Source organism: Heterocephalus glaber, unplaced genomic scaffold (genome assembly GCF_053883595.1).
Source record: "Heterocephalus glaber isolate CG9 unplaced genomic scaffold, H.glaber_assembly_v1.0 deba00000071, whole genome shotgun sequence".
NCBI lineage: Eukaryota > Metazoa > Chordata > Mammalia > Rodentia > Bathyergidae > Heterocephalus > Heterocephalus glaber.
Window position 1 is genome coordinate 8,155,029 of NW_028258137.1, and position 14,990 is coordinate 8,170,018.

The window sequence follows — 14,990 nt, forward strand, 5'->3', positions numbered from 1 at the left end:
ATACTCTGGACAGGACTCCTATGAGGGGACAATATCCCTACAACAGTGACAGGGTCACACTCCATTTACTCCATTCTCAAACGCAATCATCAAGCCTTAATCTCTCATGATCCTTAAAGGGACAGGCAATATCTGTGAAGTTCTTGTATAAAGTCCCAAACTAATGTTTCTTATCAAGGGTGGCTTTGCTCTGTGCAGTGACTCTGTGTCCCTGGATCTACTCATTTTGTGGCTCTACTATCTCCAATGTTTAGTGTCCAAGACCATTACACACACCTGCATCATCCTGTGGGGGTAAGAGTGGGGCAGATTTTCATGGGTCAAGTTTAGGAGGGGCCAGAATCACTCTACCAATATTCCATTGGCCAAGACTTGGTCACATGGCCATGTCTAATGCAAAAGAGGCTGGGAAATGTAGTCCAGCCTTGTACCGGGAAGAAGCAGAGATAGCCCTGGTTATGTCTTAGGGCCTCTGCCTACATGATCCAACAAGCAAACTTGTGAGGAGGGTAATTCCAACCCTCCTCCTTTCAAGTTTGGAGTCTCTGATCTTATAATGCCTCAACTACCCCAGCTGAATGATCAAAATCAAGTTTTACTCTGGCAGGATGTAATGTGGGACATTGGATGTGGGGAACAAAAGCTATGGCTGAAATCCAATGGGTTAATTCACTAAGGAAAAAAATATTCCAACCTGTTGTGCTCACAAAGAACCCCAGAGATGGAAGGCTAATTGTCCTTCTGGGATGCTGAGTTCTTTGTGGAGCCCTCAGAATGGACTGTTCGACCTTTTGAGGTTTCTCATTGCTCTGATCTCTTGCTAATGGATAGTGTTTTCCAAGAGCTGATAGTGGTTTAAAGATACGGCATCTAACCAATGCTAATATGTCTGACCTCTTGAGGGAGAGCCTTGTACATCTTACTCTCTCAGCCTCCCTTTTTGGCTAATTACATAACTTGACTAGAAGTTGGTTTTAGAGAATCAATTTTACCATTGCCTCATCACAAGTAAAGACCATAAAGTTTTATGAGAGCTGAAGGGACTGCCTTTTAGAAAGGGGAACTTAAATGAAAATTAAAGGGGATATAAAATGATAAGAAATGAAATTCCACAAGGTGTTTTCCCTGGACTACCAGGCTAAATTACAGTGCTGGGCATATAACTGTGCTGCTTATGTCTTCAACAAGGTACCAAGGGAAGGGGAGGAACTAGCATTTCATGATCTCTAGCAATGCAACTGGGGGAGTCCCAGGTGAGTAGCTTCCAGTAAGACGCAGAAGAAAACACTTCAGTCTACAACCTCCTAATCACATGACCTTGGGCAAGTTCTCTGAACCTCAGATTTGTCATCTGCAAAGTGGAAATAATAACAGTAACTACCTCACAGAGTTGTTGTAAGGATGCAATAAAATAGCACACATAAAGTGATACTGTGCCTGGTACACAGCAAGACTCCAATTCACTTGTGTTGTTAAAAAAAAAAAGGCTTCAAAAAATTGGAAGATTTTTCCAGTTTCTGTAACTAAAATTTAATGTTAACTACATTCTATGGGCCCAAACCTGAAATGGTATAAACTCCACTTTATACAGGAGGAAATTGCGGCTCAAAGACATCGGAAAACTTGTCCAAAGTCATACAAAGTCCATAAAAATTGGATTCACAGCCTAGAATATTTTTAACTCTAGAGGCGAATTGGCTTGACTACTATGTCCAGTGTTTTATGGTGTAAAATCAACTGACCGGTATAACTGACCTGTTTATAATATGGATTTCCAAATCCTACTTTTGTTTACTGAATCCAAGTCCCTGGGGCTGGGGGTTGATGGATGATAAGTACAATCCCTGATTTTGCACACACAGATCTTGAAAATGACTGATGCTGTAGTGTTTCTTATTCTATTGCAACAGGGGAAAGGTTTCCAAGTCTTATTCCATCAAACTGCCAAAAGAGTTGCCACATACTTCTCTCTCTGTATCTCCTCCAACCTCTCCGTCTTCTCCACCATCATTTCTGGCACCTCTGTTTCTCCAGAGAAGGCAGGGGTAGATCAACAAGGACCACCAAGAAAAAGAAAAGATTATTTCTCCATACGTAACAAAGCAGCATGAGGATACATTTTACAAATATATGATTTGCTGCAAAGACCAAGGATGCACTGAAATGGGAACAGGCGCCCATGGGCCAGTAAGTGACTGTCATGGGAAAAAAATGCTTTATTGGAATGGAAATCCATCAAAGCTGCTCTGGAAATCAAAGATCCTGATATGCTGTACTAACATGAAATGCCACATCACGTTTGAGTAAGGATGGACAAGGTTCTGCTGCAGTAAAGAGCAATCCCAACAGTAACATAACACAGTTATTTCTTGGGCTATTAAACCAAATGCAAGTTTTGATTTAATACAAAAATGGAGGTGGAATTATAACCGTGATGTCCCTGGGAAGGAAGACGAAATGCCAGAAATATCAATACAGTTAGTACCACACCTTATTTCACCAAACAGAACCTTGGAAATATGAATGCCACGTATGTTTTGCCAAACAGTATGTATCATTTTCGAGATGGTTACTGGCCTTGCAGTGTGTGACATCTTCCCTGTTTGCCTGACTCTTCAAATTTGGACTAAGCGGATGCATACAGCAACCTCTGTGTTCCATCAAACTCGCATGCTTGTTTGAAGCACAGACTATGGATCCTGATAAGAAATGTAACTGGTAGGCGGCAGAGGCTGGTGAGTGTTACAGGACATCCTTTCAGGAAATGGCCCCTGGGAGCTTCCATCTAAGCTGGACATCATTTCCAGAAAGCCACTGGGCCAAATGGTGGGTTTCACCCAAGGGCATCAGAGAGGCTGAGGGTTAAAACCAGTGTGGGGTAGGGGCCAGCAGTGCTGGCTCTTCAGGCAGTGAGATATGACTCCCGTTTTGACACTCATGTAATAGCATGCTTGTTCCCTCTCCTTGTTTCTGTGGGGTTTATGGTCCATAAAGTTTAATAACAATCTTAACAGCTGAACAGAGAGCACAGGAGGCTCGAAGGCCACCCTTACCAAAGGGGATTGGGAATTTTAATTCTTTTCCCCCTCAACATCTCATTCCACACAAGTGCCTGGCTGTCAGTGTCAGCCAGACAGAATAGCCACCTGGCACAAGGGGACACGAGGAGGTACTTATTGGCTATTAAATGTGAAGTTGGCACACACGTGGCCTTAGCAGCCTGATTTGAAGCTTTGAGGAACCAAAGATGACAAAGCCTTGCCATCCTGCAATTTGGGCACCACAAGGAGGCACAGAGTTAACCTGCCAGAGATTGATTGGTCCAAATAAGCACACAAATGAAATAAATTTCAAATTCCTTCCCAAGGCCTGCAGAGCTGTGTATGCACCAGTCTGCTCCCAGCCTGCTATGCTTCCCCATCTGCTCATGACACGGTCTGGTCTGGTCCCACAGCCGTGGCAGCCCCTTGTCCAAATAGCGATTTGGGCATTACTGTCTCCCTCTTCCTGGCTCCTCTCCCTCGAAGGGGCTCTGCACCATCCTCACCAGTTTAAATGGGATCATCTCAGAAGCCCTCAGGCCATATCTAAAGTAGCACCCCCTCCCTCTACTACCTTTCTCAACTGTCTGATAAACAGACAGCTTGTGACCTGTATCCTTATTCACACACACACACACACACACACACACACACACACACACACGCACCACCTGGATTCAGGGAACTTGACAGAGTTCCTCCTGCTCCCATGTTGGTTAGAGCAAATAAAACACACTGGTGATACAGGGTCAGAAGATCTGGGCACATCATTAAGAGGTCAAAGAACTTCCAGAGTTTCGAAAGACGTGTCTTATCTATTTCTCTTCAGAGGCCGTGGACTCCAGCGTGAAGACAGCTGGATTTTATAGAGCACAAGTAGAGGGAGGAGGACCCAGATGACAGCCCAGTGGGATTACAGGGCTGCTGGGCTGGGAGGGGCCCAGCCTCTCTACCGGAGGAGAGAGTTCCGGCTGGGGGTGGGGCCAGTACAGGAGGAAATCCCTATCAGGCTTCATTTGCATATCAAAGGGCCCTTCTTGCCGGGCTAGCTCGGCCCAGTACACAGCTCTCTCTTTCAGGGCCTGGGGCTTTCTTCCCTGCTGACTTCTCCAGTGCCTCCTGCTTCTCAGAGTGGGTGTGTGTGTGTGTGTACAGAATAGCACCCATACAAAAAAGGCCCAGGGAGGTAATGCGCCTGTCTGGGGGCTCCCTGGTAACCCGTTGTCCTTAAGAGGTAGACACATTGAGGAGGAATCATGAGTTGTAGGATTTAGGTGGGACTGGGGCTCCTGTATTACCCAAGGTTCCTAACCAAGAAGACAGCGATGCTGTAGCCTAGGTCATCTCTTCACGGAATCAGTTATTCACAAATGGTTCTCAGGGCCTCGCGCTTGCCAGGCAGGCACTGCACTGCTGAGGTACGTCCCGGCTCTCTAGTTCTTTAATGATGACCTTGTGGGAAGAGAAGTCAGGGATTGCTGGTGATTCGAACCCTAATAATAGGATCAAGTTTTGACAGCTGGGGTGAAAACGCACGTGATGCAGCTAAGGTTAAATTCCAAGTCCCCCTTGGCTCATCTTTGTAAGAAGTTCTGCTGCTCACTTCGGCAGCACAGACTCAGATTTTTGAGAAGTTCTTTTCTGAAATAAATTTTATAAATAGGACTCTACTCTCGCATTCAGGTGGCTTACATCTTAAAGGAAGTTCATGGTCTATCCTTTCATTTATGGAAAGTTTCAGGGGGGCTGTCAACAGCGATTTGATTTACAGTTCTTTCTAGCAGAATTTTCCTATCTTAGATTTGCTTTAGCTGGAAGTAAATGCCCAATACACAGCCGAAATGAGTGTGCAGAAGTTTCTCACCCTCTCCTGGTTGCTCACCAGCCTCACACCCAGGGCAGCAGCTTGGGGCCATTGCTACAGCCCCTCTTGTAGGATCAGTCCTATGCCAGGGTCATAGCACCCCTGTTGCATAATATTTTTAAACTGACCCCCAGGACGCACCTTAAAGATGTATACTCCCCTTTGCAAGTATGAATTAAAAGAATAAAAACACATCTTATGTCATTACAATGACTCTCTAGAGCCAGTAATTCCATGGGAGGTAGGGGGAGGTCAGAGAGGCTTAATGCAAAGAGACCCTAACAGTGACAGGCAGAAAAGGGGTGTGATGCCAAAACAGAAAAGAAATGTGAGGGGGAAGAATGGTTATTTTCTTCTGTCCACTAAGGTTTCAGTGGCATGGACCCAAAGGTTGACAGAAAAGCCAGATGCAAAGACCCTGGAATTTTCAGAAGAACCTGTGATGGATCCTAGCAGGGGTGACCAGATGTCCTGATTTACATTCAGTGTCCCTATGTAATTACTTGCCCCCTTCCTCTCTTGAGAAGGTCCCAGCTTGGGTGATAAATTATATGGACATCCTAATCACAGCACAAACACCTGCAAGGCAAGCTGGCCCGAGGAGGAAGGGAGTGTTTACCTTTCTAGTGACTGCAAACCACCCAGAAAGGACATTTATAAGATCACCTGGGGATGGCATCAGAAGCAACTGTACTTGGGCCTTGTGCTTTAAGAAAAACCTTAACCCTAGTTGGACCTTGTGTGTGTGTGTGTGTGTGTGTGTGTGTGTGTGTGTGTGTGTGTGTGTTACTAGGGATTGGACCCAGGGAAGGCTAAGCTATGTTCCCAATCCCTTTTTCATTTTTTTATTTTCAGACAGGGTGTCACTATGTTGCCCAGGCTGCCCTCAAACTGGCAATCCTCCTGCCCCAGCCTCCACTGTAGCTGAAATTATGATCGGACTCCCCTAGCTTGACTTTTGTTCGAGTTTGATAACAGTTTTCTTCAGAAAAGTTTTCCCTGTTACCTTTGGTAGGTGGTGTTCCCTGATTTGAAAAATGTTAATATGAGGGCAAAAGAGCTGTGGACTCTTTATAGCTTATAGCTGCATAGCTTATGGGGCTTTAACCATACACTGGGCATAGGGAGTCGCCACTTATTAGCTATGTGGTCTGCACACCATCAATTAACCACCTTTAAACCCTTCTCTGAGAACAAAGGAGAACACCCAGCACTGCTCAGCACACCCCAGGATAAGGCAGGACATGGTAGATGCTACCGTGATGCTAATTCTTACTCTTTCCATTATCTTTATTTGGGGTCTTCAGCATCCTTGTTATCATCAAGCTCATTTACAGTTAAAGAGAATAAACGGCAAAATGAATCATGAAGGGTGGATCAGGGACTGAAGGAGGCTTAATTTAAGCCTCAGGGTTCTATCCTTCTTACTGCCCCTGCTTCCACACTTGGGCTACACTGAAATTAGTAATGGCACAAAAGATGGTTGGTAGGTTAGTTCAATAGATGCCTACATCAATAATAGCAGCACGAGCTATGTACTGGCTTAGGGATATTTTTAGCAATTGCTAGGTAGTAACCACATTTCCAGTGGGTGCTAAACCCCTTCCTCTCTGATCTCTCCAACAAGCCTGTGAGGTCAGCAATATCACTGCTTCCCAGCGCTGGGCCTGATGGAGAAAGCAAAGGAAATAGGAAGCCGAGAAGAACACCAAGTTCTGCCCAGGACCGTAAACTGACAGGTCTTTCCCCCCTGGGTTTACATTTTATCAATATCATGCTTCTGGAGTAAAGTATCAAGTTTATAACACACAAATCTTCCATATTTAAAAAGCCCTATCATATCTAATTTTCTTTCCCCACAGTTTCTCGAAGGCTAAGGCCACAGCTTAGAAAATCCCACATAGAAGCTTCTTTCCTTGTATTCCAGGGATTTATCTCACAGGCCTCCGTTTACATCTGGGTTAGTGTGAGTTGTGCTCCTGGTTCTGTTTTTTTGTCGCATCCGTGGGGTTTATGGATCTTGTTTTTCTTTTCAGGCTTAGTTTTCTACCTTCAGCGCATTCATTTTATCCACCTGTCCTGACACACAGTAGGTTCTCAAAGAGCTCTTTCTTATGTTATGAACAGTTACCATAGTGCACGAATTAAGTTACAAATACCTGGATTGCTAGTATCACTGAACTAGCCCGAAACAACCACAGAGGCTGGAGAGGGGAAAGGATGGCTGATTTGCTTCCATTCTTGGAAGGCAGAGGGCAGGAAAGTGGATTTCAACTCGTGTTTTCCAGCAGGTCTTTTCCACGGAGAGGGACAGCTGGTCACACAGCCCCGGCAGAGCCTGGTCTGGGGGTCTCGCCATGGCTTGTGATTCCAGCTCCAGAGAGTGGAGGGTGAAATTTGGGAGCTGGCATTAGATTTTCTGCTCAGAGAAGCTCTGGCCCGGGCCTCTGTGGCAGTCACAGGGGAAAGCCTGAAATCCTGCAGTCTAACAAGCTGCTTGGCATTTTGAAATCCCCTCACCTGAGCTTTTGGTCTACCTTTTAGCCTTCACCCCTCCTCCCCACCCTACGTGGAGCTGTGGGAATCAAGGGGCTTCGGATGCAAAGAGAGAAAGTCACCATCCCCTTGCCCTTGAGGTAATTAATCAGCTGTGACTCTTTACTCAGAAATAATATCACTGAGAACACTTTCCTTCCCTGTAATATCAATTATGCAGCAGAAAAGCAGCTCAGGAAAGAATGCCAAGGGACTAGGTGGGGTTTTGCTGCGGAGTAACAGAGCTGAGTTGTTGGCATGCTTGGGTCTGGAAGATTGCTTCAAATGCCAACTGGATCCTCTGCAGATTGCCTGCCTGGCTCCCCAGAAAGGCAGTGCCTCTCCTGCTCCTGGGGATTATGTTGCAGGAGCCGCAGCCGCCTGCCTGCAGACTCTGAAATCTGCAGCAAATAGCCCCCCTTCAGGAAGTGGGGGTCCTCTCAACTGCTGCCTCCCAGTAATTAACAATAGTCACTGCCTCAAACCCCTCCCCCCACCTCAAGCTAATGGTGCAGCATAGAAATCCCCACCTCATGGAATAGCATGGAATTTATAATGTCAAAAGTTTGGCACAGAGGAGCGCTGCTTGCTTGATATGCCCTCAGATTTGTGGGTGACATGTGTAAGAATCCACGTCATCCCTTCTGTGTCCCAGGCAGCGACAGAATTATATTGTACACTGGTGTTTAAAACTCTGATTGCTGGCTGAATATGAAGAGGAGACAGCGAAGAGAAGAAGAGAAAAAGAAATAGGAGAAAAGAAGAGGAATAGGAAGGTGGAAGAAGAGGGAAAAGAATTCAAACCAAAAGTCAATCCAAACTATCTCTCTAAAGATAGTCTATAATGTAATGGATATTCTAAAACTTTCTTTGGACAGTCTCATCCTTGTAGTTCCAAACCCTCTCATCCTCTGCCCTCCCACAAACCTTGGGCTTAGGGCCAAACTATTTCCTTCAAAGTCCATCTCCCCACTGCTGTATCTCCTACTGTGTTGTCCTGGCGGGCAGGGACCTGGAGCTCTGAGATTGGCACCTCCAAGAAGGACAATAAGCATTGAGTAACGGCTTGAAGGGGGAAGAAGCCTGCAGGACAAGCAAGGGCCTCTAGATGTGAGTCGCCTCCATAGAAATGTTGGCTCAGAAAAGAGAGGCGTGGTCCATTCCAGAGAACAAGGTTTTTGAAACTGAAACATGACTGCTCATGAAACCTGGGTACTTCTCTAGAGAGATCAAGCACTGGACTTCTTGGGAAGAGAGCACTAAAGAAAACATGGACTGAATCTGTATGACAGCAGTCTCTTGCAGTATAACCTGTTCTTTAAAAATAAGAAAGAAAGAAAGCTTCTGATTAAAAGAAATATAATTTTATTTAATATCCCTCAAGTAAAAGAAGTTATTATATTAGCATGATCGCCATGAATATTATGAAACCAATACTAATAGTTGTTTTTATGGTTCCATTTATTCAAAATGAAAAATGGCATGCGCCAAACATCTGATCTGACGAGTAACAGATTTATAATGCAACTAAAGTCATAAGATAAACTGGAGAGAAGAATTTTTCTGATTAGATGCTTCTGTGGCTTGTGGACTGGTTACAAATAATATGAAGGCCACAATCTATCTGATCACTGTGACCAGCTGGAACTTCTACTTGGAAAACTGTAAGAATACAGGTCATTGTGATTTTTAAATTTTTATATTTACATATTTATTTGAGAGCTAGGGAGAATCTTAGTTTTCAAATACCACTTGCTAAAGAAAATGTCTCACTTTTAAGGGTAGAAGATACAAATATAAATGTGCTAGGTGCCCAGTTTTTAAAAAATAATATTATCAATGTGCATTCTTGAGTGAAGGTCACTTGGTTTAAGGTGCAGGTTTGGGTGTGTTCAGCTTACGGAGAAACCAAGCTGCAAACTTTCCACTCCAGTGTCTGAGCTGACCGAGAACAGGAGGAGAAAGGCTTTAATCTCATCGATAACAAATGTTCCTGTGGGCTCTGAGGTTTACGCCCTACACTGGCAAAATGGTGAAGGGCTTATTACTGACTTCTTTTTTCACTTTAAAAAAATGAATAAAATGGGAAGGAGAAGCAAAGCTCTTAGCAGGAAAAAAAAAAGCTGGGGTGGAGAGGGTGTATACTACACATATCTCTGTTTTGGTAACCCAAAGAGGGAATATAAGCTTAAAGTCCTGAATTTAACAAACCTAATTATCAAGACTTAATTAGTATCAAGGGTACAGCTTCATGGAACACCTGCAGACTTAATTTATGTCCTGACAGAGAGGAACAAGTGTTAATGGGCTGTATTTATGTTAATACTTGAACCTTAGGAGCCAGCTGAACAAAACAGATCATGTGTCAGTTTTCCAAGCTACAGAACAAATATAAAAGATTTTCATTGTCATGATAGTTTCCATATAATTCTTGAGGGATCACACAGATCTGTCCAAACTCTTAAAATTCAAACAGTGGAATATGAACAATTAAGGCTGTTTGGGGTCTCTGTAAAAGTCTCATAACTATACACCTACAAAGGAGTGGCTATATTGGGTTTTTAAAATTGACAGTGGCATTTAGGGCTAATAGTCTCAGAGTGCAGGATGAGTGTGTTGGATGATACTGGAAGTGGAAATCCCACTTTTTCCATTAATGGCATCATATTTATACAACAGCTAACATTTGTGAAGAGCTTACCAGGTGTCAGCCACCGGGGTTAAGATCTTTTAGACATGTTTTCAGGTCTCAGATGAGGAAGGTGACAGAGAACATGAGAATTTGGCCCAGGCATCCAAGCAGTTAAAGAGTGGGAGTCACATTTCCAGCACAAACCCTCTCACCAGTGGGCTCAACTCCCTTTAATGTGCAGGTAACTAACAAGAATAAGGAGAACATAAAATATACACAAACACCTATTTATATTAGCAGTCTCAGAAAACTAGAAATAAATGGAAACTCCTTAATCTGACAAAGGACATGTACAGAAAACCTACCATGAGCTTCACACAGAATGGAGGAACACTACTCTCAACACCTGCAGTCAACACTGTCAAGGAGGAGCTGGCCAGGCGAATGAAATAAGAAAAAGACAGAAAAGCCATAAAAGTTGAAGAGGAAGAGGGAAAGATGTAGTTAGAGATATAGAAAATCTTCTGGCATCTTAAAAAGAAAGCAACTTCTAAATAAATTTTAAGGTCATTAAAGTCACAGGGTATCAGAGCAATTTGTTAGAATCAACTGCATTTCCATAAACCAGAAATAAATAACTAGAAAAAAGAAATCTGGAAATACCATTTACAATAGTGTAAAAATAAAATGTTTAAGAATAAATTTAACAAAAAGGTATAAGACCTCCACACTGAAAACCATAAAACATCACAGAGATATTTATAAATTAAAGATGATCAAATCAATGGAAAGATACATGCTCATGGATTGTAACACTCAATATTGTTAGGATTGCAATCCGCCCACAATTGACCAATAGATTTAATTCCATACCAAGCAAAATCCTAGCAGGTCATTTGAAAAGAAGTTGAGATGGTAATCCTAAAGTTTATAGGCAGAAACAAAGTATCTAGAATAGGCAAAACAATCCTAAAATACAGGACAAACGTGGAATCTTTTACATTATCTAGCTTCAAAACTTACTGTAAAGCAACAGCAATCAATGCAGTAGTTACAGGTATAAGAAAAACATTTGGATCAATGGAGTACAATAGAGAGTCTAGAAATAGACACATAATATATAGTCAATTGATTTTTGACAAAGTTGCCAAGGAAATTCAATAGAGAGGGTTAGTCTCTGAACAAATGACTCCAGAATAACTGGAGATGCATATGGGAAAACAATAAGCTTCTATCCTTACCTCACACCATATAGAAAAATTAATTTGAGATGGGACATAGAGCTAAGTACAAAACTACAGCCATGGAGCTTCTAGCAGAAAACACAAAAATATATCATTATGACCTTGGGATTGATGAAGTTTTTAGAAAAATAAAAGGCACTCAACATAAAGGGAAAAAAAGATAAAAGGAAAATGATCAAGAATTACAACTATTCTCCAAAAGACCTCATTAAGGAATGGATATGCACGACGTAGATTAGAAGAAACTTCATAGTACCTATGAAAAAGGCTTGTATCCAAGATATATAGAACTTCTATAACCCAACGTTAAAAAGACAAGACATTTTTTTAAATGGCCAAATAAACAAATGCTCCACAGAAAGAAAATTTACGAACAGCCAGTGAGTTCATAAAAAGATGCACTAGTCATCGGGAAAATGCAAAATAACACTGACAGAAGATGGACCGTGTTTGTGCCCACTGAAATGATGGTAAATAAAAGACTGAAATTTCCAAGAATTGGTGAGAATGTCCGTCAAGTGCTGTGAACTCTCACTCAGTTCCGGTGGAGGTATACAATGGTACCACCAGTTCAGACAGCTGTTCGGCAGTGCCTTAAGTTAAAAATGCATAGCCTAAGAGGTAACGATTCCACATTTAGGTATTTAACAGAAAGAAATAATACCTGTACAAGATTTTTACAAGTCCCCAAAGGATATCTGCAGTTTCACGTTTATTGCAATGCTATTCATGTTAGCCTAGAAATAGAATCAGCTGAGCTATCCAATGACAGATGGATACAGAAAATGTGGCACACACATATAATGGAATATTATTCAGCCCCGAAAAAGAAAGAATTCTTGTCCCTGTGACATGCAGATGTAGCTAGAGGACATCATTTTAAGTGAACTGATCATGGTGGAAACTAAAAAAGTTGACTTGACAAAAATAGAGAGTAAAATAGTCACCAGAGACTAGCAAGGGTGGAGAAGAGGAGGGATAAAGGGCAGACAGATAATGGAGGATCAACATAAGTAACATTTTTATAAAGTTCTAATATTCTTCATGGTACAGTAGGGCAACTGGAGTTCAGAACAATTCAGTATATATTTTATTAAAAAATCGAGAACAGAGGAGGTAAAGCTTTCTAAAACAAAGAAATGATAAAGACAGGGAAATGCTACTTACCCTGGTCTGATCTTACACATTGTATGCATGGATAGAGTTATCACATGGTCACCCCACACATGCGTACAGTTATTATGTGCAATCAGAAAAGTTAAATAGATTATACAAAAATATCCACTGTAGTTCCATTCATAGACAAAATAAAACACCACACACACAACAGAAACAACTCAATGCTCATCTACAGGTGAACTAATAAACAAGTTGTGATATATTTTTATAACAGAATACTACTGAACATTGACCAATACAAAACCAATGATATGTACATCAGCATGGGCGGGTATAAGGAAATTATGCTATTAAAAGAAGCCAGAGAGAGAAGAGTAAATATGGTTTCCACTACATAAGGTTTTAGAACAGGTTGCACTAAGCAATGGTAAGAGAAATAAGAACTTCCACTCTAAGTGAGAGGGTTTACTGGAGAGGAGAATGAGGAATTTATTGGGATGACAGGAATGTTCTATATCTCAGTGGGGGTTATGATTACACAAGTGTATATGTATGTATCTTTGTCAAAATCTAAAGAATTGCATCTTAATATATGTTAACTTCCTGGATGTAAATTATACCTTCATTGTCTATGTGTGCTTATAAGTATGGTTACACGCACAAATATATACAAATGTGTGCATACACACACACACTCACACACCAGAAGAGTTATTTCACAGGTTAAATGGAGATCCTCTTGCATGAGGTCCAAATTTACATTAATAAAACAGACCTTACTTTTTGGGTTATAATCCCATCTACAAAAGTGCTTGGAAGCTGTAAGATCACTTATGAAATCCTTTATTAATTACTGTGTGAGAACATCAAGCTTTGTGGAAAGAGACTGGTCCTGGGAGTCCAGTGTCCCAGGTTGTTAGCATGGCTCTGCTCCTCATTAGCTGGGTGACCTTGAGCAAGTTAATTAGCTTTAGCAGCTTCCTGGCCTGAAGAAGGGGGGGGGGGCTCAACCCCCTTGCATGAAGGTGTAGCTGCCCTGTGATGACAGGTGTAGAGCCCGCTGTTAGGGACCACAGGCACTGCTGTCACTATGGGCAGCCTTGGTCCATTTCTGATAACTTTGTAAACACGCAGAGGCCCTGGGAAGATGGTCACTTTATCATTTTTTCTTCCAACTCTTCTTTCTAAAGATGACCAAGTGGATCTATGAAAACAATCAAAGACAATTTGGTGACCGTTCTTTTTCAATGGGTAAGGGCATTCTGGAACATATATTTTAAAACACACTTATTTTTCTTTCCACCAGCCGTATTTCTACTTCCTCCTTTTAGAAAATCCAATCTATCTTTTTCTTAAAGAGTAACTGCCAGCATGTTTTCAGAGCCCTTTCAGAAATATCTTGGGCACTTACTTATCTGTGAAGAGGAAATTTATACAGAATTGGAGAAGTGTTCTTTTCTGGAAGGATGGGTCGACTGGATATGTTAAGTCATTGTCAGGGCCAAATTCATGAGATTATTGTTTCCTAAAGATGGTGCAAGGGTAACATGAAAGAAAGACTGAGGTTTTCTGAACTGTATCAGCTTCCTAGCATGACAGCTCACATCCCTCAAGTTCACACAGCTAGGTCCTGTGAGTCAACTGGTGTGTTCCTAAGAAATCTTGTTTTTGTTAGAGTCTCTGAATTCACTAGAACTATACTTCATTTAAGTGCATTCCTCAAACTATTTGACCCATACACTTTTTAAAGATCAGAGGGATGACATAATAATACTAGAAGGAAAACCATAACAACAGTAATTTCTTGTTTGGGGTTTGCATTACCAAACTGATCAGGGTTTCAATGAAACACTTTCAAAACCCCTGCATTAAATTCTGAAGGTGAACAGACTTCCACCTATATACAGTGAAAATTTGACAAGTACAGGGTTGAAAGAATGGTGAACACAAGAAGCCACAGGATGACAGCTAGGCCTTTCTCCCCATGGTCACATGGCAGAGCAGGCAATGACATGAAGTTCTCCTTAGTTGTAATGCCAATACACAAGTCCTCTTCGGGGAGCGGCTGAGTTTCCAGGTTACCAGGAACCAGAAAGGAAGATCTTGCATGCATAGAAACTTGAGTCCCTTTCTAAATAATGCTTAATTGAGAAACACAAAGAAACCCACAGAAAAGGCCAACTTAGCAAGGAACAGGCAGATTTTATTTCTCTTAATTGGGTAAGCCCAGGTTCTTCTTAAAAGTGTTTTCAAGCCAGCGATGCTATCAACTTCGAAATGTGGTTTGAAAAAGCGGATATTACACTTTAGCACATGTCTAATAACTACCCTTGCTGTGGAAACACTGAAGGCAAACCATCGAATTTACTTTCCTAATCGTGCTATGGAGATAAGACATGCGCAGAGTTCTCGTAAATAGGTGCTCGGAGTGATGGGAAGCCTGCGCCCCACGGACCGCAAGCCAGGATGCGTAGGATCTTGGGGTGCTGCACACCTAGTGGCTGGGGTGCTGGGTGGGCGCACTGAAACAAGGGTAATCAGAATTAGTCCAGTCA

General features: G+C 42.2%; 1 protein-coding gene across 4 annotated transcripts in view; it reads right to left on the reverse strand.

Moving 5' to 3' along the window:
• Wwox (WW domain containing oxidoreductase) overlaps window positions 1–14,990 on the reverse strand; it is a 930,576-nt gene that overhangs the window by 261,429 nt on the left and 654,157 nt on the right. For 2 of the 4 annotated variants that reach the window (XR_015450909.1, XR_015450905.1), the window contains exon 8: window positions 1–14,990. This exon is cut by the window's left edge and continues 25,413 nt beyond it; it is cut by the window's right edge and continues 362,541 nt beyond it. The exons of the other annotated variants lie outside the window; for them this stretch is intronic. The gene's annotated coding sequence lies outside the window, so the exon portion shown is untranslated. 4 annotated transcript variants of the gene reach the window in all.